The 26666-nt window shown below is 40.8% G+C and overlaps 1 long non-coding RNA gene and 1 pseudogene across 1 annotated transcript; both read right to left on the bottom strand.

Annotated features, from left to right (window-relative positions):
• Positions 1-242: 242 nt before the first annotated feature.
• LOC146761894 (uncharacterized) lies at positions 243-20086 on the bottom strand (annotated as a pseudogene).
• Positions 20087-20109: 23 nt separating this feature from the next.
• On the bottom strand, positions 20110-26444 carry LOC146761893 (uncharacterized). The gene is made up of 2 exons (XR_014942707.1): positions 25427-26444; positions 20110-25138 (listed from the first exon to the last, which is right to left on the bottom strand). It is a non-coding gene; the product is annotated as an uncharacterized LOC146761893 (long non-coding RNA).
• Between the last annotated feature and the right edge of the window lie 222 nt (positions 26445-26666).

Raw genomic sequence — 26666 nt, 5'->3', positions numbered from 1 at the left:
TCCCTTTTGCCTTTGCCTTTTGTCCTACGCTAATTACCTTTTGACTTTGTCGTTTGCTTTTGCGTTTTGCCTTTGACATTACGCTTTGTCTTTTGCTCTTTCCATTTTCTTTTACCCGTTGCCTTTGCATTTTCAGTTTTCCTTTTGACGTTTCCTGTTGCCTTCTATCTTATGCAGTTTACCTTTTTCCTTTGCTCTTTCATTTTTCCTTTTTCATTTCCCTATTGCCTTGGCCTTCTGTCTTATGCCATGTACCAGTTTTCCTTTTGTTTATTGCCTTTTGCCTTTCGCCTTTTGCCTTTTACATCTGTCTTTGCCTTTGGCGTATTGCCTTTGCCCGTTGGCCTTGCTGGGTGCTTCTGCCCTTGTGTTTCGTATTTTCCTTTTGCCTTTTGCCTCAACCGTTGGCTTTTGACCTTCCGTTTGCCCGTTGCCTTTTTCTTTTGCCCTTGCCTTATACCTTTGTCGTTGTGTTTGGTCTTTTCCCTCTGCCGTTTGCTTTGGCCTGTTGCATTTGCCTGTTGCCTTTGCATTTGGCAGTTTGCTTTTGCTTTTGCCTTTGCATTTTACCTTCTATCCTATGCCATTTAATTTTGCCGTTGCCTTTTGCTGTTGCCTTTTGCCCTTTTTATTTTTCATGTCTTGCTTTGCTGCTCCATCTTTGTTGCCATGGATTTCTTTTGAGTTTTGTGTCTAGTGCCGGGCATGTGGATTCTTTTTTTTTTTTTTTTCCTTTTCCATTCTTGGAGCTATTTTATCCTTCACTATGCGGTATTCCTTTGTGTTTCTCAGTGTTTGAAGCCATTTTGCTTTCCGTTCCTTGGCTTTTTAGTTCCTCAGCTTTCATTTCTCCTTCCTGGTTTTGCTTTGCTCTTTGGTTTTTCCTTCGTAACTTTGCCTTGTGTAGCCTTTGAATGTTCTTTCTTTGTTTCCAGGGCTCATCATTGTGGAGCGTTTTTATCTGTTTCTTTTAGTTAGACTCTTTGCTTTGCCATGATCTTGTGTTCTGGTGATTTGCTTGACGTTTGTATTTCTAGACCTTTGCTTTGCTCTGTTTTCCCTGTTTGTTTGGTATTTCCCCCTTTGCATTTCTGTCGTGCATCTTTGGCTTTGCTTTCTATGGCCTTTGTTTCATATTCGTTGCGTATTTGTTATTCCCGTTCCTTTCTTTGCATTCTCTTTCTCCTTGCTGAGAGCATTCTGTTTCTTTCCAGACTCTTTTTTTTCTCTTTGGTTTGAGTTTCTCCGTTCCTTCTCATTCTTCTTTGCCTGGCTTTGCTTTCCTTGTCCCCTTGCCCATGCTTTTCCTTGTACTTTGCCTTCACTTGCCTGATGTTTTTTTCCCCTTGCTTGTTCTGTTTGGTTTATTCATTTCTGGCTTCTTCAGCTTCAGCCTCCTCTTTTGGCTTTCCTGCTCTGCTTGATGCATTTGCGGTTGTTTTTTTTCTCATTTTCCCAGGTCTGTCCATGCCTCCTGGGCAAGGATGCCTGTTCCCTCGTGGTGGACTTGCAGCATTTTCACCGATGGCTGGCAAGATCTGTGCCCGGTAGCTACCCTTACCTCCTCCTTGGCATGACTGCGGGTGCTTTGCCTTCCTCCAGAGAGATGTTTGGTTTTGGTGATTGGCAGATTCTTCTGGGCTGGCCACCCTGACGTGGCATCACTTGTGGAAGTAGCAGCATGCCCTGTACCTACCCTTTCCTCCTCCCAGGCCTGGATGCTGAGTTTTTGGCCTCCTCCAGACTCAGCAGTCATCTCCTTCTCGCCATGTGAGTGTCTACTTTTCCGTTCATTTGACGCCGTTGTTTCTAATGCATGGCTTGATGTTGGTTTTCTCTGATCCATTTCCTTATTCTTTTATTTCTTCTGCCTTGGTTTACGGTTCCTCCTGACTTGGAATGAACAGTTGACTTCACTTTTTTTCAGGTTCAGTGATAACCATTCATCTTCTCTTTTTCCTTTTTACTTTGCCCTTATGTTTTGGCTTTTCACACTGCCATTTGCTTTTGCCTGTTGCCTTTGCATTTTGCTTTTGGTGTTTTCCTTTGCCTTTTGTCCTGTACCATTTGCCTTATTCCTTTACATTTGGCAGTAGCATTTTCATTTTGCCTTTTGCATTTCCCTTTTGCCTTTGCCTTTTGGACTCTGCCACTTACCTTTTGTCTTTGCGTTTTTCTTTTCCCTTTCGCCTTTTCCTTTATGCTTTGTTTTTTGCCATAGCCATTTGCTCTGACCCGTTGCCTTTGCATTTTCATGTTTCCTTTTGGTGTTTGACTTTGCCTTCTGTCATATGCCATTTGCTTTTTCCTTTACATTTGGAAGTAGCATTTTCATTTGCCTTTTGCATTTCCCTTTTGCCTTTTCCTTTCTTCTATGTCACTTTCATTTTGCCTTTGTCTTTTTCCTTTTGCTTTTCTTCAGTTGAGTTTGCCCTCAGGTTTTTGCTTTTCGCAATTCCATTTGGTTTGCCCTTTGTCTTTGCATTTTGCATTTTGCTTTTGGCGTTTTTCTTTGTATTTTTTCCTCTGCCATTTTCCTTTTGCCGTGGTCTTTTTATTTTACTTTTAATTTTAATTTTTTCTTCTCTTTTTTTCCTTTTCTTTATTTTTTTCTTTCTTTTTTTTTCTTTCTCTTTTTTTTCTCTTTTTCTTACTCTTCCTTTTTCTTTTTTTCTTTTTCATTTTTTCTCTTTCTTTCCTTTTTTCCTTTATTTTGTCTCTTTTTCTCCCTCTTACTCTTTTTTTCTTTTACTTTTCTTTTTCATTTTTTCTCTTTCTCTTTTTTTCTTTTTTTTTTCTTTTTTATTCTATTTTTTATCTCCTTTTCTTTTTCGTTTTTTTTTTCTATTTTTTCTCTTTTTCTTTTTTTTTTTTCTTTTTTTTCTTTCTCTTTTGCCTTTGTCCTTTTGTACTGTCTTTTGCCTTAGCCATTTGCACTGACACGTTGCCCTTGCATTTTCAGTTTTACTTTTGGCATTTGCCTTCTCTCCAATGCCCTTTGCCTTTTTCTTTCCTATGCCATTTTGATGTTTGCAATTGTATTTTGCCTTTGCATTTGGACTCTGCCACTTACCTTTTGTCTTTGTGTTTTTCTTTTGCCTTTTGCATTTTCCTTTATGCTGTGTCTTTTGCCATAGCCATTTGCTTTGACTCGTTGCCTTTGCAATTTTTTGGTTTCTTTTTGGTGTTGACTTTGCCTTCTGTTATATGCCATTTGTATTTCTTCGTTTACATTTGGCAGTAGCATTTTCATTTTGCCTTTTGCATTTCCTTTTTGCCTTTGTCTCTTGTCCTCTGCCATTTTCCTTTTTACCTTTTGTATTTCCTTCGTTGAATTTGCCCTCCCGTTTTTGCTTTTTGCAATTTGATTTCCTTTTACACTTTGTCTTTGCATTTTGCATTTTGCTTTTGGCCTTTTCCTTTTTTTTTTTTTCTCTGCCATTTTCCTTTTGCCTTTTAATTTTTCTTTCTCATTCTCTTTCTCTTACTTTCTCTTTTTTTTTAATTTTTCTTTCTCCTTGTCTTTTTATCTTTTCTTTTTTTTCTTTTTTTTGTTTTCTGTTTCTATTTCTCTTTTCCTTTTTCTTTCTGTTTTACTTCTTTTTTTTCGTTTTTCTTTTCTTTTTTTTACTTTTTTTTTTTCGTTTTTCTTTTCTTTTTTTTACTTCCCCTTTCTTTTTTTTCGTCCTCTTTTTTTTTATTTTTATTCTCTTTTTTTCTTCACTTTTTTATAACTTTTTCTTTCTCTTTCTTTTTTTTTCATTTTCTTTTTTTTCTTTCTTTTTCTCTTATAGTTTTTCTGTTTCTTCTTTTTCTCTTTTTTTTGTTTATATTTTTCTTTTTCAGTTTTTTCTTTTTCTTTCTCTTTTCCTTTTTTTCTTTTTCTTTATCTTCTTTTTTTCTTTATCTTTCTCTTTTTCTTTCTTTTTCTTTTTTTTTCTTTCTCATTCTTTTTTTCTTTCTCTTTTTCTTTTTTTTTTCTTTCTCTATTTCTTTGTCTTTGTCTTTCTCTTTCTCTTTCACCTTTGTCCTTATGTTCTGTCTTTTGCCATAGCCATTTGCTCTGACACGTACCTTTGCGTTTTCAGTTTTCCTTTTGGCATTTGCCTTTGCCTTCTCTCCTATGCCATTTGCCTTTTCCTTTCCTTTGCCATTTTGCCATTTGCAATTCCCTTTTTTCTTTGCGTTTTGGACTGACTCTGCCACTTCCCTTTTTGTCTTTGCGTTTTTCTTTTGCCTTTCGCCTTTTCCTTTATGCTTTGTCTTTTGCCATAGCCATTTGCTTTGACCTGTTGCCTTTGCATTTTCAGGTTTCCTTTTGGTGTTTGACTTTGCCTTCTGTCATATGCTATTTGCACTTTTTTCATTTACATTTGACAGTAGCATTTTCATTTTCATTTTGCATTTCCCTTTTGCCTTTGTCTTTTGTCCTCTGCCATTTTCCTTTTGCCTTTGCCTTTTGCCTTTTGCCTTTCCTCCATTGAATTTGCTCTCAGGTTATTGCTTTTCGCACTACCATTTGCTTTTGGCCTTTGCCTTTGCAGTTTGCTTTTGGCGTTTTCCTTTGCCTTTTGTCCTGTGCCATTTGCCTTCTTTGTTTACCTTTGGCATTAGCTTTTTCACTTTACCTTTTTGCATTTCCCTTTTGCCTTGCCTTTTGTCTTACGCCACTTCCTTTTGACTTCGCCGTTTTCCTTTGCTTTTTGCCTTTGCCATTACGCTTTTTCTTTTGCTTCTTTCATTTGTTTTTACCATTTGCCTTTGCATTTTCAGTTTTCCTTTTGGCGTTAGCCATTGCCTTCTGTCGTATGCAATTTGCCTTTTCCTTTGCTCTTTCATTTTTCCGTTTTCATTTCCCTGTTGCTATGGCCTTTTGTCCTAAGCCACGTACCATTTTCCTTTTGTTTATTGCCTTTTGCATTTTATATTTGTCTTTGCCTTTAGCATAATGCCTTTGCCTGTTGGCCTTGCTGGGTGCTTCTGCCCTTGTGTTTTGTATTTTCCCTCTGCCTTTTGCTTCAGCCCTTGGCTTTTGACCTTCCGTTTGCCCATTGTCTTTTTCTTTTGCCCTTGCCTTATAGCTTTGTCGTTGTGTTTGGTCTTTTCCCTCTGCCATTTGCTTTGGCCTGTTGCATTTTCCTGTTGCCTTTGCATTTGGCAGTTTACTTGTGTTTTTGCCATTGCCTTTTGCCTTCTGTCCTATGCCATTTAATTTTGCCGTTGCCTTTTGCCCTTTTTATTTTTCATGTCTTGCTTTGCTGCTCCATCTTTGTTGCCATGGATTTCTTTTGAGTTTTGTGTCTAGTGCCGGGCATGTGGATTCTTTTTTTTTTTTTCCTTTTCCATTCTTGGAGCTCTTTTTTATCCTTCCCTATGCGGTATTCCTATGCCATTTGCCTTTTTCCTTGACACTTGGCAGTAGCATTTTCATTTTGCCTTTTGCATTTCCCTTTTATCTTTGCAGTTTCTTCTATGTCACTTACCTTTTACCTTTGCCTTTTGCCTTTTGTCTTACCTCTGTTGAATTTGCCCTCAGGTTTTTGCTTTTCGCACTGCCATTTGCTTTTGGCCTTTGCGTTTGCATTTTGCTTTTGGCATTTGACTTTGCCTTTTGTCCTGTGCCATTTGCCTTCCTTGTTTACCTTTGGCATTAGCTTTTTCACTTTACATTTTGCATTTCCCTTTTGCCTTGTGTTTTGTCCTACGCCACTTACCTTTTGACTTTTCCTTTTGTTGTTGCGTTTTGCCTTTACTTTTGCCATTACGCTTTTTCTTTTGCTCCTTCATTTGCTTTTACCCGTTGCCTTTGTTTTTGCTTGGTATTTTTGATTATTGATTTTTCTTAGTGTTTTTGCTTGGCGTTTTTGCTTAGCGTTCTTGCTTAGCGTTTTTGGTTAGCATGTTTTAGTGCTTTTGATTTGTGCTTTTGATTAGTTTTTTCCTTAGTGCTTTTTCTTATTGTTATTATTCGTGTTTTTGCTTATTTTTTTCATTCTTGTGTTTGCTTTTTGTTTTTGCTTAGTGTTTATGCTTCGTGTTTTTCTTTTTTGTTTTTTCTTAGTATTTCTGATAGTGTTCTTGCTTAGTGTTTTTGTTTAGTGGATTTTCCTTTATTTTTTTTCCTAATTGACTTTTTAATATTGTTTTTCTTTCTTTTCCTCTTTGTGTGTCCTGCCAATGTGTGTCTCCTTCCAGTGTGTGTGTCCTTCTCATGTGTGTGTCTTTTGCCAGTGTTTTTTTTTCTTTCTGTCTTTTAATACTTCTCTGTTTACTCTCATGGCTGCTTAAATCCATGCCTGGTAGCTACCCTTACCTCTTCCTTGGCATGACTGCAGATGCTTTGCATTCCTACAAAGATATGCTTTGTTCTAAATGTCATCCGGAGACCCAATCTGGGCTTGTCACCCTGATGTAGCATCTCTGGTTGAGGCAGCAGCATGCCCTGTAGCTACCCATTCTTCCTCCCTGGCATGGATGTATTGCTTTTTGGGTCCTCGAGACTCTGTTTGCATTTCTGCATTCTGTCTTTGATACTACTTTTCCCTAGTGCTTTCCCTTCATACATTTCCTCAGTGTTTTTCCTCATTGATTTTTCGTAGTGTTGTTGCTTAGTGGGTTTTTTTGTTCTGTTTTTTTTTTCTTTTTCTTTATTTATGTTCATGTGTGTTACCTGCCAGTGTTTGCCTCCGGTCAGTTCGTGTCTCCTGCCAGTGCTTGTGTCCTGCCACTTTGTGTTTCCTGCCTGTGTGCCTCTCCTGCCAGTCTATTAACTTTCTGACTTTTTCTTTTCTTCTTATCGCATCTCAGATTCATTTCCCAGTAAGTATCCTTACCTTCTCCTTATTTTGAAGCACGTGCTCTGCGTTCCTCCTGAGAGTTGTTTTTTGGCTATTGGCAGATATGGTCTTTTCTCTAGGATGGCTATACTCTTGTTGCATCTCTGGTGGAGGTAGCAGCATGCCCTGTAGCTACCTATTCCTCTTCCCTTGTGTTGCTGGTGATATCATAGCCTTTTTCTGGCTCTGTTGTCATCTCTGCATCACCATGGGAATGCATTCTTTTCCTTATCCTTGTTTTGATTTGTTTTCTTTGTTTGTTTCAGTTGTTATTGAATGGGTTTTTTGGTTTTTTTCTTATGCTGTTTTTTTCATTTCTCTTAATCTTTAAATTTTATCTCGTTATAACTTACCCTAATTTATAGCCTGCAGTTCTTTTCCCTGAGTCAAAAGGGTAATCTTTATCCCTAAAAATTTCTAGTTCTTAGGCGTTTTAACACAGCAGATATAGCCTTATCCCTAATCAAAAATGGGCCGCCCTTATTCTTATGTACAAATGTTTGCCCTTAACCATAGCCCCAAATGTGAATTCTGAACTCTACTCTGAGCAGCCAGCCAGCACCAAACCCAGCTCACCTGTTGGGCCTGTTCAGCCTAAGCTGCGCTCAGCTCACCAACACAGCACAGCAGTCCTTCGGACAGGCTTTGCCAGGGTGATCTGTTCCACGAAATGCACAGAGCTCAGTCTCCGCATGCAGCACGCTCGCCAGAGCACCAGCTCTGCTCACCACCTGTGGGACACGTGCTCCTCCCACCGTGCCAACCATGGTGACCTCAGCAATGCTCGCATGACTTCTGCGCTTTCATCATAATGGAAGTATACGCCTCCTAGATCTGAATTTTATGAAACCAACGCCAGGGTCTGCCCATGGGGTGATCTGAAGTCAAACAACAGGGAAGTGAAGGTGACTCTTGTGCTGCTGTCATGGTTTTGTAATTTTCATTAAAAACCGGTCAAGACTAATGTGGCCTCACAGTGCTCAATGGAGTCCCAGGGGAGATAGTGGGAAGGAATAGGGGTGCACATCTGTATGCCCCGAGGCTGGTGCTCACCTCTCTGACTATGGCTTTAGTCTCCAGAGCTGATGTTGGCTTCCCTTACTGTGGCTTTATGGCCCAGGGCCAGTGCCGGCCTCATGGGCTGGGGTTTGAGGCCCTTGGACCATTGCTGGCCTCACTGAGTGGGCCTTCTGCCAGTTGGATACAGCTGCTGGATGAACTGGCCAGGATGGAGCCTTCCCTGTACAGCCTCCCATATGCATATCCACCCCAAGAATGGAAGTCCTCCTTCTATATGTACCCCATTCAACCACAATGTGGAAAGCAAACCATTTAGGCACCTGAAATGCTTCTGCTCCTGCAGTCTGGCAGAAAGCAATGCCCTCTGTTTCATGCCACCTCTGCACAGACTGGAAGGGAATAGGGAGACATATGTCAGATCCAATGGGACAGGACTTCACTGAATGCAGTTTGAAAGCAAATCACCCCAGCTCTTGGTTGGGCTGTTGCCCTCTATTGCTGGGGATCCCTGACCCCTGGCCTCTGGCTTTCCACCCATGCATCCTTCCTTGGAGCCAAGTGTGCCTTTCCCAGCAGCAAGCACCAGGCTGGAGTCAGCACCAAAACCAAAACCTCCTTGCACCTTTCCCGTCCTCCTTTCACACATTGTCTTTTAGTTTCAGAAAATAGGGCCAGACCCCAGTGAAACAAAAGCTCTAGGACAAAGCAGCTTCTTTATTTTCCTCCTTCCCTTTCCTCATCTACACCCCACAGAAAGACCATTTGCCAAGTAAGGGATGCAGTGATCGGGTTTATGAGGGGCAAAGCGAATCAAGCTTAATTTCAGAGGCTTGTCTCTTCCATGTTACTTCCCTGAGGTCTGATACAATCCTAATGCAAATCGAAAGACTAGACCCCATTAGTACTGTATGTAGGTATGATGTTTTGCTAACTCAATGTGTAAAGAAATTAATGCTGGACTTATTTTATATTTGAAAGCCTATTATGACTACTTATTGCTGGAGTTATTTTGTTGCTTTTTTTTTTTCTTCCCTTCCAATACTAATAAAATTGTTAATATTATAGTCTACTTGAATTTATTCTTTTCTAAGAATTGTATTGCAGTTTATTGTTGAAATATAAAGGTATAATTTTATTTTGACCAACTTGTTAGTATTTTTAGGGTGATGCTGATACTGTAGCAATAAAAATGGAATTTGGTGAAGAATTTGGTGGTGTGCAAGCTGAGGGTGGTGGGGATGACTCAGTGAATACAGCAGCCTCAGCAGCTAATATCCCTAAAGTAAAGAAAGAGAAGGAGGAGCCTGGTGAGATATCTTTACACAGTCATCATTAAGCTTGAATGAGAACTAATTTTGCATTAATTGTATTCTTAACACATTATGAGATGGGAAATATACCACAATAAGTATTTCATCTTATTTTCTTCCTTAAAGAGATGTGTAGAAAGACTTCAAAACAATTCTGTATTACTTACAGCATACGATCCCAGTTCTCCCAGCCATAACATGCCCCAGTCTCCTTAGAGCTTTGTTGTCCTTCTCTGGGCATGCTTCAGGGCGTGGATTCTTTCATGTAGTGAAAGACCCAAAACTGAACATGATGTTCAAGGTGCGGCCTGGCCAGAGCTGAGTACAGGTGGATCACCTCCCTGTTCCCGCTGGTTGCACAACTTCTGATGTTTGCTAGCAGTTTAAATTATGCGCCTCCATTCTTCTAGGTTCAAATAAGACTTCTTTTTTTTCTCAAGTTCTTTTGTAATCTGAGGCAGGCCCTGCTGAGTAACTTCCCCTTTCATTTATTTATGTGGTAATATAACTATACTGAAATGTGTAAAAATGCATTTTTCTTTCAGCTGAGAGGCCCAAGTACACATTTGACTTTTCAGAAGAAGACGACGATGTCGATGATGATGCCAACTATAACAATGACTTAGATGAGCTTAAAGTAAAAACTTCTCCAGGTATAAATGACAGAGAGGAGGAGTTTGTTCCCTCTGACAATTTAGAATAGGATGAATATGACTTTTCTCCAGTCAAAACAAAGCCATCTCTAGAGTAAGTATTGTAACTTAGCAGTGTATATTTTAAATACATTTATTTTTAAAATATTTAAAATATTTAGGCCAGTCAGCCTCACCTCTGTCCCAGGGAAGGTGATGGAACAGCTTGTGCTGGATGCCATCTCCAGACAACTGGGTGATAAGGAGGTTATCAGGAGTACTCAGCATGGGTTCACCAAGGGGAGGTTGTGCTCGACCAACCTGGTGGCCTTTTATGAAGATGCCACTAGCTGGGTGGACAGGGGGAGGGCGGTAGATGTAGTCTACCTTGATTTCAGTAAGGCTTTTGATACTGTCCCCCATGACATCCTTGTAACAAAGCTGAGGAAGTATGGGATAGATGAGTGGACGGTGAAGTGGGTCGAGAATTGGCTGACTGGCAGAGTGCAGAGGGTTGTTGTTGGCGGTGCGGTGTCTGGCTGGAGGCCTGTAACTAGCGGCGTCCCCCAGGGGTCTGTACTGGGTTCGGTCTTGTTCAACATGTTCACCAGTGACCTTGATGAGGGGATAGTGACCACCCTCAGCAAGTTTGCTGATGACACGAAGTTGGGAGGATTGGCTGACACGCCTGAAGGCTGTGCTGCCATTCAGCGAGACCTGGACGGGCTGGAGAGCTGGGCAGTAAGAAACCGGATGAGGTTTAACAAAAGCAAGTGTAAAGTCTTGCACCTGTGTAGTAATAACTGCATACTCCAGTACAGGCTGTGGGAAGACCTGCTGGAGAGGAGCTCTGCAGAGAGGGACCTGGGCGTCCTGGTGGACGACAGATTGACCATGAGCCAGCAGTGTGCCCTTGTAGCCAAAAAAGCCAATGGCATACTGGGGTGTATTAAAAAGAGCATGTCCAGCAGGTCGAAGGAGGTGATCCTCCCCCTCTACTCTGCCCTGGTGAGGCCTCATCTGGAATATTGTGTCCAGTTCTGGGCTCCCCAGTACAAAAAAGACAGAGATCTCTTGGAAAGAGTCCAGCAGAGGGCCACTAAGATGGTGAAGGGCCTGGAGCATCTCCCCTACGAGGAGAGACTTAGGGAACTGGGTCTGTTTAGCCTTGAAAAAAGAAGGCTGAGAGGGGACTTGATCCAGGTTTATAAATACCTGAGGTGTGGGAGCCAGAGTGGTGAGGCTGGTCTATTTTCAGTAGTGCGTGGGGATAGGACTAGGGGTAATGGGATGAAAGTACAGCATAGGAAGTTCCGCACGAATGTGTGGAAGAACTTCTTTACAGTCAGGGTGACGGAGCACTGGAACAGGCTGCCCAGGGAGGTGGTGGAGTCTCCTTCTCTGGAGATGTTCAAGACCCGCCTGGACGCCTACCTGTGTGACATGGTGTAGGGTGCCTGCTTTGGCAGGGGGGTTGGTCTCGATGATCTCTAGAGGTCCCTTCCAACCCCTACAATTCTGTGATTCTGTGATATTTTTTTAATTCAGAAACCTCTAAAGAAAACTGACAGAATATTAATTATTAATCTACACATAAGATGTAAAATAAAATATATACATTTCTGGGGAGGAATAAGAGTGTATATTATAATCTCATCATTGCAACTGACTTGGGCAGGGAAGACATGGCTCACCAAGTTGTGATAGAGTGTCAGTAATGTCATCTGTTAAATGTATTTAGTAAAAATTTCTGTTTTCATTCTTGTACCAACAGGCATACAGAACTATTGATAAAAATGTAGTGCTGTTAATTTAAGATGGTTACGGTGCATGACAGGATAGTGATTTTATTAAGGATTTGTCTGTTGAAATGCTAGATACGTGTTACAGTGTGAAAACAATAATTTATTCTCTTATGGATGCTATAATGTATGCATATTTCAATATGTAGTTAATGCAATTAATGCAATTTCTTCTTGTGTCTGGAGGTAGAAAAATGTTTCGAGAAGAAAAATCAAGATTTTGGGAACATTTTCTCATTCCCATCCTACTCGCAGAAGACTGACGATGGTGAGCTTGTTTTCACTGATCTGATTACCATTAGCAATTTCTACAGAATATGTGTGGGGTTTTATGTCGTAAATAGAAACTTAATGCAGTAGTCTTAAGAGTAATGGTACTGAGATTTATGCAGGGGAAAAGAAATAAGAGGTTCTGATCCTTAGAGGAATATGGCTTTGTATTGTAGGCACATGGTACACGCATAGCCTAGCTGTAGTATCAGAAAGGTGTATCTGTGAGATTGATCTTGCCTGTAACCGATAAGGATGATTTAAAATATGCAGTGAGGAAATCTTATTCTGAACATACTCTGTGGTTATAGATACAACAAAATTGGACTGTGACTGTAATCTATTAAAATTTGATATTTCTGAGCAATATGTAAATGTAACATATTCGTTATCTCTGAACTTCTAAGAGCAAAAGTAGATGTACCACCTAAACCTAAAAGGGCTCCCAAGGCCAAGAAGATTGAAATTGTAATTTCTGACTTGGATTCTGAATTTGGCATTCCAAAGAAGACCGCAGCACCCAAAGGTAGTAACTTCGAGACCATGTCATCACCATTGGTAGAACAATAGTTCCACAGATTACATCTGCCATGAAAGCTGATGCCAGTAGGAAACTGCTGAAAAGGGAAAAGGTAAACCAACTGTTGCTACAGTTACATAATTTAACTGCTGTATTTTTCTGTGCTGATAATGCAAATCCAAAGACTAGACCCCACTAGACCCCATTAGTACTGTATGCATGTATGATGTTTTGCAGAAAATATGGCCAGACCCCAATGAAACAAGAGCTCTAGGACAAAGCAGCTGCTTTATTTTCCTCCTTCCCTTTCCTCATCTACACCCCGCAGAAAGACCGTTTGCCAAGTAAGGGGTGCAGTGATCAGGTGTATGAGGGGTAAAGCGAATCAAGCTTAATTTCAAAGTCTTGTCTCTTCCATGTGACTTCCCTGAGGTCTGATACAATCGTACAGTCATAGACTCATAGAATAGCCTGGGTTGAAAAGGACCACAGCGTGCAGGGTCACCAACCACCAGACCAGGCTGCTCAGAGCCACGTCCAGCCTGGCCTGGAATGCCTCCAGGGGTGGGGCATCCACAACCCCCCTGGGCAACCTGTTCCAGTGTATCACAAACCTCTGTGTGAAAAACATCAACCTAATATCCAACCTAAACCTCCCCGTATCACTTAAAAACCATTCCCCCTTGTCCTATCACTATACACCCTCGTAAACAGTTGTTCCTGCTCCTGTTTATACACTCCCTTCAAATATTAGAAGGCCATGATGAACTCTCCCTGAAGCCTTCTCTTCTCCAAGCAGAACAAGCCCAGTTCCCTCAACCTGTCCTCATAGGAAAGGTGCTCCAGCCCTCTGACCATCTTAGTGGCCCCCCTTAGCATTATTTGCATTTCCCTTTTGCCCTTGCCTTTCCTACTAACTGTGCCACTTAGCTTTTGCCTTTGCCTTTTGGACTCTGCCACTTACCTTTTGTCTTTCGCCTTTTCCTTTATGCTTTGTCTTTTGCCATAGCCATTTGCTTTGACCGTTGCCTTTGCATTTTCGGGTTTCCTTTTGGTGTTTGACTTTGCCTTCAGTCATACGCCATTTAGCTTTTTCCTTTATATTTAGCAGTAGCATTTTCATTTTGCCTTTTGCATTTCCCTTTTGCTCTTGTCTTTTGTCCTTTTGCCATTTTCCTTTTTCCTTTTGCCTTTTGCCTTTCCTTCGTTGAATTTGCCCTCAGGTTTTTGCTTTTAGTTGGACTCCTTGCTTTGCCATGATCTTGTGTTCAGGTGATTTGCTTGACTTTTGTATTTCTAGACCTTTGCTTTGCTCTGTTTTCCCTGTTTGTTTGGTATTCCCCTCTTTGCTTTTCTGTAGTGCCCCTTTGGCTTTGCTTTCCATGGTCTTTGTTCCATGTTTGCTGCTTGTTATTCCCGTTCCTTTCTCTTTCCCCTTGCTGAGAGCATTCTGTTTCTTTCCAGACTCCTTTTTTTTTTTTTCTCTTTGCTTTGAGTTTCTCCTTTCCTTCTCATTCTTCTTTGCCTGGCTTTGCTTTCCTTGTCCCTTTCCCGTGCCTTTCCTCTTACTTTGCCTTCACTTACCTGATGTTCTCTTGCCCTCGCTTGTTCTGATGGTTTATTCCTTTCTGGCTTCTTCAGCTCCAGCCTCCTCTTTTGGCTTTCCTGCTCTGCTTGATGCATTTGCAGTTGTTTTTTTTTCTCATTTTCTCAGTTGGGTCCACGCCTCCTGGGCAAGGATGCCTGTTCCCTCGCAGTGCTCTTGCAGCTTTTTCACCGATGGCTGGAGAGATCCGTGCCCGGTAGCTACCCTTACCTCCTCCTTGGCATGACTGCGGGTGCTTTGCCTTTCTCCAGAGAGATGTTTGGTTTTGGTGATCAGCAGATTCTTCTGGGCTGGCCACCCTGACGTGGCATCACTGGTGGAAGTAGCAGCATGCCCTATAGCTGCCCTATCCTCCTCCCAGGCACGGATGCTGAGTTTTTGGCCTCCTCCAGACTCAGCAGTCATCTCCTTCTTGCCATGTGAGTGTCTACTTTTTTGCTCATTTGACGCTTTTGTTTCTAATGCATGGCTTGATTTTGGTTTTCTCCGATCGATTTCCTTACTCTTTTATTTCTTCTGCCTTGGTTTACGGTTCCTCCTGACTTGGAATGAATGCTTAACTTCACTTTTTTCAGGTTCAATGATATCCATTCATCTTTCCTTTACCTTTTGACTTTGCCCTTATGTTTTGGCTTTCCACACTGCCATTTGCTTTTGCCCATTGCCTTTCCATTTTGCATTTTGCTTTTGGCGTTTTTTTTTGCCTTTTGTCCTGTGCCATTTGCCTTCTTCCTTGACATTTGGCAGTAGCATTTTCATTTTGCCTTTTGCATTTCCCTTTTGCCTTTGCCTTTTGGACTAACTGTGCCACTTAGCTTTTGCTTTTGCTTTCTGGACTTTGTTACTTACCTTTTGTCTTTGCCTTTTTCTTTTGCCTTTCGCCTTTTCCTTTATGCTTTGTCTTTTGCCATAGCCATTTGCTTTGACCCGCTGACTTTGCATTTTCGGGTTTCCTTTTCGTGTTTGACTTTGCCTTCTGTCATATGCCATTTGCTTTTTCCTTTACATTTGGCAGTAGCATTTTCATTTTGCATTTCCCTTTTACCTTTGCCTTTCTTCTATGTCACTTTCCTTTTGCCGTTGCCTTTTGCCTTTTGCCGTTCCTCCATTGAATTTGCCCTCAGGTTTTTGATTTTCACACTGCCATTTGCTTTTGCCCTTTGCCTTTGCATTTTGCAGTTTGCTTTTGGCGTTTTCCTTTGCCTTTTTGTCCTATGCCATTTGCCTTCTTCGTTTACCTTTGACACTAGCTTTTCACTTTACCTTTTGCATTTCCCTTTTGCCTTTGCCTTTTGTCCTACACTACTTACCTTTTGACTTTGCCGTTTGCTTTTGCGTTTTGCCTTTGACATTACGCTTTGTCTTTTGCTCTTTCCATTTTCTTTTACCCATTGCCTTTGCATTTTCAGTTTTCCTTTTGACGTTTCCTGTTGCCTTCTATTGTATGCAGTTTACCTTTTTCCTTTAATCTTCCATTTTTCCTTTTTCATTTCCCTATTGCCTTTGCCTTTTGTCTTATGCCATGTACCATTTTCCTTTTGTTTATTTCCTTTTGCCTTATGCCTTTTACATTTGTCTTTGCCTTTGGCTTATTGCCTTTGCCCGTTGGCCTTGCTGGGTGCTTCTGCCCTTGTGTTTTGTATTTTCCCTTTGCCTTTTGCCTCAGCCCTTGGCTTTTGACCTTCCGTTTGCCTGTTGCCTTTTTCTTTTGCCTTGCCTTATAGCTTTGTCGTTGCGTTTGGTCTTTTCCCTCTGCCGTTTGCTTTGGCCTGTTGCATTTGCCTGTTGCCTTTGCATTTGGCAGTTTGCTTTTGCTTTTGCCTTTGCATTTTACCCTCTATCCTATGCCATTTAGTTTTGCCTTTTGACTTCTGCTGTTGCCTTCTGCTGTTGCCTTTTGCCCTTTTTATTTTTCATGTCTTGCTTTGCTGCTCCATCTTTGTTGCCATGGATTTCTTTTGAGTTTTGTGTATTGTGCCGGGCATGTGGATTCCTTTTTTTTTTTCTTTTCCATTCTTGGAGCTCTTTTATCTTTCTTTATGCGGTATTCCTTTGTGTTTCTCAGTGTTTGAAGACATTTTGCTTTCCTTTCCTTGGCTTTTTAGTTCCTCAGCTTTCATTTCTCCTTCCTGGTTTTGCTTTGCTCTTTGGTTTTTCCTTTGTATCTTTGCCTTGTGTAGCTTTTGAATGTTCTTTTGTTTACAGGGCTCATCACTGTGGAGCGTTTTTATCTGTTTCTTTTAGTTGGACTCTTTGCTTTGCCATGGTCTTGTGTTCAGGTGATTTGCTTGACGTTTGTATTTCTAGACCTTTGCTTTGCTCTGTTTTTCCTGTTTGTTTGGTATTTTCCCCTTTTCTTTTCTGTAGTGCCCCTTTGGCTTTGCTTTCCATGGTCTTTGTTTCATGTTTGCTGCTTGTTATTCCCGTTCCTTTCTCTTTCTCCTTGCTGAGAGCATTCTGTTTCTTTCCAGACTCTTTTTTTTTTTTTCTCTTTGCTTTGAGTTTCTCCTTTCCTTCTCATTCTTCTTTGCCTGGCATTGCTTTCCTTGTCCCCTTGCCCGTGCCTTTTCTCTTACTTTGCCTTCACTTACATGATGTTCTCTTTCCCTTGGTTGTTCTGTTTGGTTTATTCCTTTCTGGCTTCTTCAGCTCCAGCCTCGTCTTTTGGCTTTCCTGCTCTGCTTGATGCATTTGCAGTTGTTTTTTTTCTCATTTTCTCAGTTGGGTCCACGCCTCCTGGGCAAGGATGCCTGTTCCCTCGCAGTGCTCTTGCAGCTTTTTCACCGATGGCTGGAGAGATCCGTGCCCGGTAGCTACCCTTACCTCCTCCTTGGCATGACTGCGGGTGCTTTGCCTTCCTCCAGAGAGATGTTTGGTTTTGGTGATTGGCAGATTCTTCTGGGCTGGCCACCCTGACGTGGCATCTCTTGTGGAAGTAGCAGCATGCCCTGTAGCTACCCTTTCCTCCTCCCAGGCACGGATGCTGAGCTTTTGGCCTCCTCCAGTCTCAGCAGTCATCACCTTCTCGCCATGTGAGTGTCTACTTTTTTGCTCATTTGACGCTGTTGTTTCTAATGCATGGCTTGATGTTGGTTTTCTCCGATCAATTTCCTTACTCTTTTATTTCTTCTGCCTTGGTTTACGGTTCCTCCTGACTTGGAATGAACGGTTGACTTTACTTTTTTCAGGTTGGTTGATATCCATTCATCTTCTCTTTTTCCTTTTGACTTTGCCCTTATGTTTTGGCTTTCCACACTGCCATTTGCTTTTGCCCATTGCCTTTGCATTTTGCATTTTGCTTTTGGTGTTTTCCTTTGCTTTTTGTCGTTTGCCATTTGCCTATTTCCTTGACATTTGGCAGTAGCATTTTCATTTTGCCTTTTGCCTTTGCCTTTTGGACTAACTGTGCCTCTTAGCTTTTGCCTGTGCCTTTTGGACTCTGCCACTTACCTTTTGTCTTTGTGTTTTTCTTTTGTCTTTCGCCTTTTCCTTTATGCTTTGTCTTTTGCCATATCCATTTCCTTTGACCCGTTGCCTTTGCATTTTCAGGTTTCCTTTTGGTGTTTGACTTTGCCTTCTGTCATATGCCATTTGCATTTTTTCCTTTACATTTGGCAGTAGCATTTTCATTTTGCCTTTTGCATTTCCCTTTTGCCTTTGTCTTTTGTCCTCTGCCATTTTCCTTTTGCCTTTTGTATTTCCTCCGTTGAGTTTGCCCTCAGGTTTTTGCTTTTCGCAATTCCATTTTCTTTTGCCCTTTGTGTTTGCATTTTGCATTTTGCTTTTGGCGTTTTCCTTTGTATTTTTTCCTCTGCCATTTTCCTTTTGCCTTTTAATTTTTTTTCTCTCTCTTTCTCTTTCTCTTTCTCTTTCTCTTTCTCTTTCTCTTTCTCTTTCTCTTTCTCTTTCTCTTTCTCTTTCTCTTTCTCTTTCTCTTTCTCTTTCTCTTTCTCTTCCTCTTCCTCTTCCTCTTCCTCTTCCTCTTCCTCTTCCTCTTTCTCTTTAAAAATGTTTTTCTTCTCTTTCTTTTTCTTTTCTTTTATTTCTTTTGTTTTTGTTTTCTTTTTCTATTTCTCTTTTCTTTTTTCTTTCTGTTTTACTTGGTTTTTTTTCTTTTTTTTTTTACTTTCTCTCTTTTTTCAATCCTCTTTTTTTTCTTTTCTTTCTCTTTTTTTCTATTTCTTTTTCTTCTCTTTTTCTATCACTTTTTTATAACTTTCTCTTTCTCTTTTTTTCTTTTTTTAAAATTTTCATTGTCTTTTTCTTTCTCTTTCTCGTTTTTTCTTTTTTTCTTTTTTTTCTCTTTTTCCACTTTTCTTTCTTTTTCTTTTAGTTTCTGTTTCTTTTTTTTTCTCTTTTTTTGTTTCTTTTTCTTTTTCATTTTTTTCTGTTTCATTTCTTTCCTTTTTCTTTATTATCTTCTTTATTTTCCTCCTTCTCTTTTTCTTCTTTTTTTTCTTTCTCATACTTTTTTTCTTTCTCTTTTTCTTTCTTTTTATCTTTTTCTTTCTCTTTTTCTTTCACCTTTGTCCTTATGTTCTGTCTTTTGCCATAGCAATTTGCATTGACACGTTGCCTTTGCGTTTTCAGTTTTCCTTTTGGCATTTGCCTTTGCCTTCTCTCCTATGCCATTTGACTTTTCCTTTCCTTTGCCATTTTTCCATTTGCAATTTTCTTCTGCCTTTGCCTTTTGGACTAACTCTGCCACTTACCTTTTTTTCTTTGTGTTTTTCTTTTGCCTTTCACCTTTTCCTTTATGCTTTGTCTTTTGCCATAGCCATTTGCTTTGTCCCGTTGCCTTTGCATTTTCCGGTTTCCTTTTGGTGTTTGACTTTGCCTTCTGTCATATGCCATTTGCCATTTTCCTTGACACATGGCAGTAGCATTTTCATTTTGCCTTTTGCATTTCCCTTTTCCCTTTGTCTTTTGTCCTCTGCCATTTTCCTTTTGCCTTTGCCTTTTGCATTTTGCCTCTTTCTCCGTTGGATTTAGCCTCAGGTTTGTTTTTCAAAATTCCATTTGCTTTTGCCCTTTGCCTTTGCATTTTGCTTTTGGCATTTTCCTTTGTATTTTTTCCTTTGCCACTTTCCTTTTGCCTTTTAATTTTAATTTCTCATTCTATTTTTCTTACTCTTTCTCTTTCTTTTTTTTTCTTCTTTTTCTTTCAGTTTCTCTTTTTCTTATCTTTTTTTTTTCCTTTTTTTCTTTTTCTATTTCTCTTTTCATTTTTCTTTCTCTTTTAAATTTTCTTTTACTTTTTTTTCTTTCTATTTTCTTTTTCTTTTTTTCGTACTTTATCTCATTTTTTTCCTTTCTTTTTTTTAATTCATTTTCTTCCTTTCTTTTTTTCATTCAGTTTTTTTATTACTTTTTCTTTCTCCTTCTCTTTTATTTTTCCATTTTCTTTTTCATTTTTTTCTTTCTTGTTCTTTCTTTTTTTCAGTTTTTTTTCTTTTTTTCCTCTTACTCTTTCTCTTTTACTTTTTTTCATTTATTTCTTTTTTTTCCTTTTCTTTCTTTTTCTCTATTTTATTTTCTTTTACATATTATTTTTTCTTTTTTTCTTACACTTTCTCTTTTTTTTCTTTTCTTATTTCTTTTTTTTCTTTCTTATGACTTTTTCTATTTTTTTCTGTTTTATTTCTTCTTTTTTTTTTCTTTTTCATCTCTTTTTCTTTTTCTTTTTTTTTTTCTCTTTTTCTTTTTTTTTTTTTCTTTCTCTTTTTCTTTTCTTTTCACTTTCTTTTTTTTTTCACCTTTGTCCTTATGTTCTGTCTTTTGCCATAGCCATTTGCTTTGACACGTTCCTTTGCGTTTTCAGTTTTCCTTTTGGCATTTGCCTTTGCCTTCTCTCCTATGCCATTTGCCTTTTCCTTTCCTTTGCCATTTTGCCATTTGCAATTTTCTTCTGCCTTTGCCTTTTGGACTAACTGTGCCACTTACCTTTTGTCTTTGCGTTTTTCTTTTACCTATCGCCTTTTCCTTTTTGCTTTGTCTTTTGTCATAGCCATTTGCTTTGACTTGTTGCCTTTGTATTTTCCGGTTTCCTTTTGGTGTTTGACTTTGCCTTCTGTCATATGCTATTTGCATTTTTTCATTTACATTTGACAGTAGCATTTCCCTTTTGCCTTTGTCTTTTGTCCTCTGCCATTTTCCTTTTGCCTTTGCCTTTTGCCTTTCCTCCGTTGAATTTGCCCTCAGGTTTTTGTTTTTCGCACTGCCATTTGGTTTGGCCTTTTGCTATTACATTTTGCATTTTGCTTTTGACATTTTTCTTTGCCTTTTTTCCCGTGCCATTTGCCTTCTTCATTTACCTTTGGCATTAGCTTTTTCATTTTACCTTTTTTGCATTTCCCTTTTGCCTTTGCCTTTTGTCTTACGCCACTTCCTTTTGACTTCGCCGTTTTCCTTTGCTTTTTGCCTTTGCGATTACGCTTTTTCTTTTGCTTCTTTCATTTGTTTTTACCAGTTGCCTTTGCATTTTCAGTTTTCCTTTTGGCGTTAGCCATTGCCTTCTGTCGTATGCAATTTGCCTTTTCCTTTGCTCTTTCAATTTTCCTTTTCAATTTCCCTATTACTATGGCCTTTTGTCCTAAGCCACGTACCATTTTCCTTTTGTTTATTGCCTTTGCATTTTATATTTGTCTTTGCCTTTAGCGTAATGCCTTTGCCTGTTGGCCTTGCTGGGTGCTTCTGCCCTTGTGTTTTGTATTTTCCCTCTGCCTTTTGCCTCAGCCCTTGGCTTTTGACCTCCTGTTTGCCCATTCCCTTTTTCTTTTGCACATGCCATATAGCTTTGCCGTTGCGTTTGGTCTTTTCCCTCTGCCATTTGCTTTCACCTGTTACATTTGCCTGTTGCCTTTGCATTTGGCAGTTTGCTTTTGCTTTTGCCTTTGCATTTTACCTTCTGTCCTATGCCATTTAATTATGCTGTTGCCTTTTGCCCTTTTTATTTTTCATGTTCTGCTTTGCTGCTCCATCTTTGTTGCCATGGATTTCTTTTGAGTTTTGTGTTTTGTGCCGGGCATGTGAATTCCCTTTTTTTTTCCTTTTCCATTCTTGGAGCTCTTTTATCCTTCACTATGCGGTATTCCTTTGTGTTTCTCAGTGTTTGAAGCCATTTTGCTTTCCTTTCCTTGGCATTTTAGTTCTTCAGCTTCCATTTCTCCTTCCTTGTTTTCCGTTGCTCTTTGGTTTTTGCTTTGTATCTTTGCCTTGTGTAGCTTTTGAATGTTCTTTGTTTCCGGGGCTCATCACTGTGGAGTGTTTTTATCTGTTTCTTTTAGTTGGACTCCTTGCTTTGACATGGTCTTGTGTACAGGTGATTTGCTTGACGTTTGTATTTCTAGACCTTTGCTCTGCTCTGTTTTTCCTGTTTGTTTGGTATTCCCCCCTTTGCATTTCTGTAGTGCCCCTTTGGCTTTGCTTTCCACGGTCTTCGTTACATGCTTGCTGCTTCTTTGTCCTTCCAGTTCCTTTCTTTGCATTCTCTTTCTCCTTGCTGAGAGCATTCTGTTTTTTTCCAGGCTCTTATTTTCTCTTTGCTTTGAGTTTCTCCTTTCCTTCTCATTCTTCTTTGCCGGGCTTTGCTTTCCTTCTCCCTTTGCCCGTGCCTTTTTTCTTACTTTGCCTTCACTTACCTGATGTTCTCTTTCCCTTGGTTGTTCTGTTTGGTTTATTCCTTTCTGGCTTCTTCAGCTCCAGCCTCCTCTTTTGGCTTTCCTGCTCTGCTTGATGCATTTGCAGTTGTTTTTTTTTCTCATTTTCTCAGTTGGGTCCACACCTCCTGGGCAAGGATGCCTGTTCCCTCGTGGTGGTCTTGCAGCTTTTTCATTGATGGCTGGCGAGATCTGTGCCCGGTAGCTACCCTTACCTCCTCCTTGGCATGACTGCGGGTGCTTTGCCTTCCTCCAGAGAGATGTTTGGTTTTGGTGATTGGCAGATTCTTCTGGGCTGGCCACCCTGACGTGGCATCGCTTGTGGAAGTAGCAGCATGCCCTGTAGCTACCCTTTCCTTCTCCCAGGCACGGATGCTGAGTTTTTGGCCTCCTCCAGACTCAGCAGTCATCTCCTTCTCGCTATGTGAGTGTCTACTTTTCCGTTCATTTGACGCTGTTGTTTCTAATGCATGGCTTGATGTTGGTTTTCTCCAATCAATTTCCTTACTCTTTTATTTCTTCTGCCTTGGTTTATGGTTCCTCCTGACTTGGAATGAACTGCTGACTTTACTTTTTTCAGGTTCGTTGATATCCATTCATCTTCTCTTTTTCCTTTTGACTTTGCATTTATGTTTTAGCTTTTCACACTGCCATTTGCTTTTGCCTGTTGCCTTTGCATTTTGCTTTTTGTGTTTTCCTTTGCCTTTTGTCCTGTGCCATATGTCTATTTTTTTTACATTTGGCAGTAGCATTTTCATTTTGCCTTTTGCATTTCCCTTTTACTTTTGCCTTTTCTTCTATGTCACTTACCTTTTGCCGTTGCCTTTTGCCTTATGACTTACCTCCGTTGAATTTGCCCTCGTGTTTTTGCTTTTCGCACTGACATTTCCATTTGCCCTTTGACTTTGCATTTTGCTTTTGGCATTTGACTTTGCCTTTTGTCCTGTGCCATTTGCCTTCCTTGTTTACCTTTGGCATTAGCTTTTTCACTTTACATTTTGCATTTCCCTTTTGCCTTGCGTTTTGTCCTACGCCACTTACCTTTTGACTTTGCCTTTCGTCGTTGCGTTTTGCCTTTGCTTTTGCCCTTACGCTTTTTCTTTAGCGCCTTCATTTCCCTTTACCCATTGCCTTTGTTTTCGCTTGGTATTTTTGATTATTGATTTTTCTTAGTGTTTTTGCTTGGCTTTTTTGCTTGGCGTTTATGGTTAGCATTTTTGGTTAGCATGTTTATTTAGTGCTTTTGATTAGTGCTTTTGATTAGTTTTTAGCTCAGTGCTTTTGCTTATTGTTTGTTAATTGTGTTTTTGCTTATTTTTCTCATTCGTGTTTTTGCTTTTTGTTTTTGGCTAGTGTTTTTGCTTCGTGTTTTTGCTTCGTGTTTTTTTGTTTTTTTTCTTAGTGTTTTACTTGGCTTTTTTGCTTGGCGTTTTTGCTTAGCGTTCTTGCTTAGCGTTTTTAGTGTATTCGCTTAGTGCTCTTGATTTTTGCTTTTGATCATTTATTTTCCTTAGTGCTTTTGATTATTGCTTTTGAACAGTTCTTTTGCTTAGAGCTTTAGGTTATTCATTTTCATTCGTGATTTTGCTCCTTGTTTCTCATTTGTGTTTTTACATACTGTTCTTCCTTAGTTTTTGCTTTGTGTTTATGCTTAGGTGTTTTCTTAGTATTTCTGATAGTGTTCTTGCTTAGTGTTTTTGCTTAGTGCTTTTGCTTAGTGGAATTTGTTAGTTTTTTTCCTAAGTGATTTTTTAATATTGTTTTTCTTTCTTTTCCTCTTTGTGTGTCCTGCCAGTGTGTGTCTCCTGCCAGTGTGTGTGTGTCCTTCTCATGTGTGTGTCTCCTGCCAGTGTGTTTTTTCTTTCTGTCTTTTAATATTTCTCTTTTTACTCTCATGGCTGCTTAAATCCATGCCTGGTAGCTACCCTTACATCCTCCTTGGCATGACTGCAGATGCTTTGCATTCCTACAAAGATATCTTTTGTTCTAAATGTCATCCGGAGACCCAGTCTGGGCTTGTCACCCTGATGTAGCATCTCTGGTTGAGGCAGCAGCATGCCCTGTAGCTACCCATTCCTCCTCCCTGGCATGGATGTATTACTTTTTGTGTCCTCGAGACTCTGTTTGCATGTCTGCATTCTGTCTTTGATACTACTTTTCCCTAGTGCTTTCCATTCATGCATTTTCTTCAGTGTTTTTCCTCATTGATTTTACTTAGTGTTGTTGCGTAGTGTTTTTCTGCACTGTTTTTTTTTCTTTTTCTTTTTTTTGTTTGTGTGTGTTACCTGCCAGTGTATGCCTTCGATCAGTTCATGTCTCCTGCCAGTGCTTGTGTCCTGCCACTTTGTGTTTCCTGCCTGTGTGCCTCTCCTGCCAGTCCATTTTCTTAACTTTCTGTCTTTTTCTATTTTTCTTATCACTTCTGAGATTCATTTCCCAGTAACTATCCTTACCTCCTCCTTATTTTGAAGCACGTGCTCTGCGTTCCTCCTGAGAGTTGTTTTTTGGTTATTGGCAGATATGGTCTTTTCTCTAGGCTGGCTATACTCTTGTTGCATCTCTGGTGGAGGAGGCAGCATGCCCTGTAGCTACCTATTCCTCTTCCTTTTTTTTGTTGGTGATATCTTGGCCTTTTTCTGGCTCTGTTGTCATCTCTGCATCACCATGGGTGTGCATTCTTTTCCTTATCCTTTTTTTGATCTGTTTTCCTTTGTTTCGGTTGTTGTTGAATTGTTGAATGTGTGGTTTTTTTTTCCTTATGCCGTTTTTTTTCATTTCTCTTAATCTTTAAATTTTATCTCGTTATCACTTACCTTAATTTATAGCCTGCAGTTCTTTACCCCGAGAAAAAAGGATAATCTTTATCCCTAAAAATTTATAGCCCTTAGGCGTTTTAAAACAACAGATATAGCCTTATCCCTAACAAAAAATGGGCCGCCCTTAGTCCTATGTACAAATGTTTGCCCTTAACCATAGCCCGAAATATGAATTCTGAACTCTACTCTGATTGTTATCCGTTAGTTTAGATTAAAAGTGTAGCCCTGCATCCTCACCTAATTTGTTAATTCTTTACCCTAAACACTGGCCTCTAACAGTAACCTTTATCCTCATCCTAAAGCATTTTCCTTAAAACTTAACACTCAAGGGTCATGACGACTTTAACACTGGTAAATCACAACTGTCACATTACAATTTTAAACCATCACTAAAAGAGTAATCTTAAACCCTAATGGAAAAGAGTACCCCTCCACAATGAACAGTAACACTAAATAGTGGCACTTTACCATAATCCAGACAGGATGAATCTGCGCTGTCTGCTGCTAGGGCTGCTCTCAGACACAGAGATGAGGTGCTTGTAAACAGGTGCCAGCTGTCTTTGTGGATGGCCCATCATTGTCTTGGGAACTGACTGTGACACCACAAAGGTTCCAGAAGCGCAGGTGATGGTGCCTGTGACATCCAGTGGTGGGCCTGGAGCTCCTCTCTGAAGAGAGAAAGGACAAACGCTGGTGGGAACGGGCAGCTGAGTTTGGCAGAGAGCTTCCAGATCATGCCAGAGATGGGATATCAGAGTGCTGAGACATCATTGATCTCTAAGGGAAAATACAGCCTGAGCCCTGCCCGTGCCATTAGCCCAGGCTGTCAGCAGTGAGCTCAGGATCCAACCGCTTACTGAGGTCCCAAAGGACCAGCAGGGCTCCCCCAGCTCCACTCCTTCCCCTTACAACTGAGAACAAAGAAGAAAAGTCAAGCCAAAGGAACCCAGCCATACCTTTCCGCTCACAGAGCAGGCATTGGATCCGCACTTGTCTCCTTGCTGAGACATGATGGCTCAAGTGTCAGAGGAAGCACAAGTTCTCTCACAAGCTCTCTCCACAGGAACTTTCCCTGCTCTTGGAAAGAGCTGGCTTCACTCTTCCTAAGACTGCCTCGATCCTCCAAATCTCCCTTCAAACAGGAACTCTGCAGAAATCATCCACAAGTGAAAAGTCATGAGGGAGAAGTATATTCCCAGCTTTGTTCTGCCATGCAATTGAGTCTCTTGTGGAGGGAAAGGTCTGGGAATCAGCTGGCTGCAAGAACGTCCCAACGCTAGCTGCAGCTTGTGTCTGACTGCCGTGGCTTGTGTCAGCAAGTGCTCTTCTCCATCTCCTCAGGAGCTCTGCACCCAGCCATCCGTGTGGTAGTGAGGCACAAGTTGCGCTTGGTTTCCTTTTGAATGGTGTTTCATCATCCTCACCAAAACACGGGTTGGAATCTCCACAAGAACCTCTTTCCCCTGGGAACAGCCATGTGGAGGGGCACTGCTGGAGCTGGGGACTTGTCCCCGGTCTAGCATTTCATGTCTGTAGAGACACCTCCCACAGCCAGCCAGCACCAAACCCAGCTCACCTGTTGGGCCTGTTCAGCCTAAGCTGCGCTCAGCTCACCAACACAGCACAGCAGTCCTTCGGACAGGCTCTGCCAGGGTGATCTGTTCCACGAAATGCACAGAGCTCAGTCTCCGCGTGCAGCACGCTCGCCAGAGCACCAGCTCTGCTCACCACCTGTGGGACACGTGCTCCTCCCACCGTGCCAATCATTGTGACCTCAGCAATGCTCGCATGACTTCTGTGCTTTCATCATAATGGAAGGAAGTGGACGCCTCCTAGATCCGAATTTAAGGAAACCAACGCCAGGGTCAGCCCATGGGGTGATCTGAAGTCAAACAACAGGGAAGTGAAGGTGACTCTTGTGCAGCTGTCATGGTTTTGCAATTTTCATTAAAAACCAGTCAAGAATAATGTGGCCTCATAGTGCTCAATGGAGTCTCGGGAGAGATAGTGGGAAGGAATAGGGGTGCACATCTGTATGCCCCGAGGCTGGTGCTCACCTCTCTGACTGTGGCTTTAGTCTCCAGAGCCGATGTTGACTTCCCTTACTGTGGCTTTATGGCCCAGGGCCAGTGCTGGCCTCATGGGCTGGGGCTTGAGGCCCTTGGACCATTGCTGGCCTCACTGAGTGGGCCTTCT

The sequence above is a fragment of the Coturnix japonica genome, chromosome 2 (assembly GCF_054131305.1).
Source record: "Coturnix japonica strain WE chromosome 2, WE-NBRP24, whole genome shotgun sequence".
Lineage (NCBI taxonomy): Eukaryota > Metazoa > Chordata > Aves > Galliformes > Phasianidae > Coturnix > Coturnix japonica.
Note: the sequence above shows the minus strand (reverse complement) of the source record. Positions and strands in the feature narration are given on the sequence as shown.